Raw genomic sequence first — 4,504 nt, forward strand, 5'->3', positions numbered from 1 at the left:
ATCTGAGAATTTGACGATATAATTCTCCGGGTGGATTCTCGTACAGTTGTTTGTATACAGTGTGAAGAGGACCGGGGAGCTCACACAACCCTGGGGGACTCCTTTACTGATGGTCCGGGGCTCTGAAAGGGCATTGTTGACCCTGACGTGCTGAGTGCTAGACCCGCTGTTCCCCGCAAGCTGAGGAGAAGGAGAAGGGGACGCAATGCCGGGGCAAAGCTGCGAGCCAGGAGGAGACGATACAGACTTACAGACCTGTCCTTCTATCATCATGGGGAATGTTAGATCTTTCCCAAACAAGATGAACAAAATCGCGGCGCTGACCCAGCATGAGAGGGAGTATCGGGAGAGCAGCATCCTCGTGTTTACTGAGACGTGGCTAACGGAGCTAACCCCGGACACTAACGCTACACCGGATGGTTTTCATCTGCTGAAGGCGGATAGGACGAGAGAGAGCGTATAAGAGGAAAGGCGGAGGGCTGGCTGTGTTTGTGAACGATAGATGGTGTACATCACTATTAAAGAGTGAATCTGCAACAGGGACATAGAGCTGTTAGACGTTAGCATGAGGCCCCACTATTTACCTCGGGAATTCACGCATGTTATCGTGATAGCTGCATATATTCCCCCCTCTGCCAACGCTGAAGAGGCAAGTAACGTCATCAGCTCTACTGTAAGCAGACTGCAAACAACGCACCCAAATGCTCTTGTCCTGATCTCTAGAGACTTCAATCATGCCTCTCTCTCAAAAACTCTGCCCACTTTCAAACAGTATGTTACCTGCATTACCAGAGACAATAAAACCCTGGACTTACTGTATGCCAACACCAAGGATGCATACAGCTCATCCCCCCTTCCTCCCTCGGCAGATTTGATCACAAGCTGGTTCACCTCCAGCCTGTGTACCAACCCCTGGTCCACAGACAGCCGGTGCCCACACGCACCGTGAAGAAGTGGTCTGAGGAGTCTGAGGAGGCCCTGCAAGTTTTGACACTACTGCGTGAGATGTGTTCACTGACTCTCACGGGGAGGACATCAACGGACTGCATCACAGATTATATTAACTTCTGTGAGACGCTTTACATATAATAGTGAAGAAAAAAGAAAAGAGAAGAAAGGAACAACAAATAAATATATAGTTAAAGTTAAAGTCAAATAATACAAAAACAATCACACATGAAAAACCAGATTGAAGAGGTGAGTTTTTGTGAGTTTTTTTAAGGTGGTGAGGTCGGTGCAGTCTCTGATGGGTTGTGGGAGTGAGTTCCAGAGGGAGGGGGCAGCGACGGAGAAGGCTCTGTCCCCCCAGGTCCGGTGATTGGTGCGGGTGGGGATGGATAGGAGGTTGGCTTCTGATGAGCGGAGGCAGCGGGAAGGGGTGTGGTGGTGCAGCAGGTCTGTGAGGTAGGGGGGGGGCCTGGTTGTTGAGGGCTTTGTAAGTAATGAGGAGGACTTTGAAGTGGATTCTTTGACGGACGGGGAGCCAGTGGAGGTTCTGGAGGATGGGAGTGATGTGGTCTCGGGAGCGGGTGTGGGTGAGGAGGCGGTGGTGGTTGAATTTGAGCTGACTGTCAAAAATGACTCAGAGGTTGCGGATGTGAGGGGGGGGAGATAGAGTGTGGTGAAGTTGAAATTCTAGATGTCTTTGATACGGGATGGGGGGCCGATGATGATGATGTCTGATTTGGCACTGTTCAGTTGGAGATAGTTTGTTTGCATCCATGCTCTTATTTCTGAGAGACAGTTGGTGAGAGTGGAGTGTGTTGTAGGGGTGATGGTTTTTGTTGAGATATAAAGTTGGATGTCATCGGCGTAGCAGTGAAATTGAAGGTTGTGGCGACAAATTATTTTGCCAAGGGGGAGCATGTAAAGGATGAAGAGGAGGGGGCCAAGCACCGAACCCTGGGGGACGCCTTGGGACAGAGGAGCAGTGGAGGAGGTGCAGTTGTTGATGTTGATAAACTGATGTCTGTCGGTGAGGTAGGATTTCAGCCAGGAGAGTGCAGTGTCAGTGATGTTGAGTGATGATTCGAGGAGGAACAGCAGGATGGTGTTGTTGATGGTGTCGAATGCTGCGGTGAGGTTGAGGAGGATGAGGATGTTCAGGTTTCCGGAGTCAGAGGAGAGGAGGAGGTCGTTTGTGATTTTCAGAAGAGCTGTTTCTGTGCTGTGTTTTGATCGGAAACCGGATTGAAATGGCTCAAAGAGGTCATTGGAGCTGAGGTGGGATTTTAGTTGTGAGGCAATGACACGTTCAAGTATTTTTGACAGAAAGGGGAGATTTGAGATGGGCCGGAAGTTGGACATGATTTCAGGTGTGAGTTCAGGTCTTTTGAGAATGGGTGTGACAGCAGCCAGTTTGAGAGAGGGGGGAACTGATCCAGATCTGAGGGAGGAGTTAATGATGGTGGCGATGAGTTGGGAGATGGCAGGGAGGCTCTCTTTAACAAATTTGGAGGGCATTGGGTCTAGTGTGCAGGTGGAGTTAATTCCAGTCATGAAGTGGGACAGTTGCATGGGGGTCACAGGGGAGAAGTGGGACAGGGGCTGTGAGGTGAAGGGGGGGGAGCCAGGAGAGGAGGTGGGGGGTGCTAATGAGGGTGTCAGATTGCTGTAAATGTTGCTGATTTTGGTTTGGAAAAACGAAAGGAAGGAGTTGCACCGTTCCGTGGTGAAGGACGAGGTGGCGTTGTCACAGGGTTTGAGAAGTTTGCTGATGGTGGAGAACAGACGCTTGGGGTTGCTGGAGCCAGACTGAATGAGTTGTGAGTAGTAATTAGACCGGGCTGCTTTGAGTGCATTACTGTACTGCTGGAGATAGTCTTTGTAGATTTGAAGATGGACTGTTAGTGTGGTTTTCTTGTGTTGGCGTTCAAGTTGACGTTTCCTTGATTTCATTTGGCGGAGTTCGGAGGTATACCAGGGGGCGGAGTGTATGAAAGAGACATTTTTTGTTTTTGTGGGGGCCAGTTCATTGAGACAGAAGGAGAGGGTGCTGTTATAATAGTCCACAAGTTCAGGTGGGTTTTCAGAAAGTGGGGGGGGGGGGGGGGGGAGACAGACATCTTGCAGGTAATGGAGGCAGTGATTGCTGAAGGTGAGATGGATTTGAGGTTTCTGTAGGTTATTGTGCGTTTTTGCTTTTGGGCGGGGATGGGGATGTTGATGTCCATGATGATGGCCAGGTGATCAGAGACGTGGAGATTGAGGCTGGACAGATGATGGGTGGTGAGACCAGTGGAGCAGACCAAGTCCAGGATGTGACCACGGCTGTGTGTTGGGAAGTTGATGTGTTGAGAGAAGTTGCAGCAATGAAGGGTTTCCTTAAATTCAGAGACATATTTGCAGGTCGAGTCATCAATATGAATGTTAAAATCACCTAAAAGGAGAACAGATGGGGATATGGCAGAAAGCTGAGGGAGAATGTCAGAGAGGTCGGAGAGAAAGGAGGGGTTTGGCTTCGGGGGGACGGTAGATGATGCCTGTGACCAGGGGAGTGGGACCAGAGAGTTTAAAGATCAGGTGTTCAAAATGAAGAAGCATCAGGGATGGGGACTATGGTAGCTTTTATTTCCTTTCTGATAATAGCAGCTATACACCACCCTCCCCTTGTGGGTGAGGTTTGTCAATGTATGTGAATCCTGCTGGGGTGATTTGATTTAAAGAAAAATAGTCCAGGGGCTTTTGCCATGTTTTGGTCAGATACAGAAAGTCCAGGTTATTGTCTTTAATGAATTCATTCAGAATGTGGCTTTTAATGTGGATGGAGCGTGTGTTGAGCAGGGCTGCTCTGAGGTGACGTTGCATTTGGGGGGGTTGTGTGGACCGGGGAAGTGGAAGGAGATTGGTCAGATTCACGTGTTTTTTGTTGTGATGGCGTAGTGTGGGCGCGTGACAGGACCGAATGGACGGGATGGAGTGTGGAGACTTGTATTGAAATAAAAACGTACGCTAACGTTACGTTAGGGGTGGAGTTAGGCTGGAGTTAGGGTGGAGTTGGGGTGAGTTGGGGTGGAGACAGAATTGTTAGCTTGGCAGACTTCAGGGAGCCGAGGAGCATCTAGGTAGCAGCCTGCTAGGTCCTATTTACTGGTGTTGATCCCTGGATGATGTACATAGTCTAAGTCAGCGGTTCTCAAACTGTGGTCCGCGAGGGTACTGCAGGTGGTCCGTGGAAAAAAGCTAAATAAAATCCACTTTTACTATCAAGGATTTTCGGGGACCACCTCATATGTGCCTTGCTCTATCGAATCAGTCGCATTGACCCGAAGACACATTTTGAGTTGTATACACTGTTGGAGAGAGGAGATTCCTAGCTTTCTAATGATATTAGGCAGTGGGGTAGTGGTCATGGGCTCATCGGACATTTATGAGAGAAAATCTCAAATGTCCGAGTGCAAGTGAATGCACCACAAGACACAAGCCTTGTAACCCCTCCCCTGCCCTGGCGCTGGAAATATGATTGGCGGCGATTTCATTTGAACGGGACGGAGCAAAACGAGAA

Source organism: Notothenia rossii (assembly GCF_949606895.1).
Source record: "Notothenia rossii genome assembly, chromosome: 9".
Classification (NCBI taxonomy): domain Eukaryota; kingdom Metazoa; phylum Chordata; class Actinopteri; order Perciformes; family Nototheniidae; genus Notothenia; species Notothenia rossii.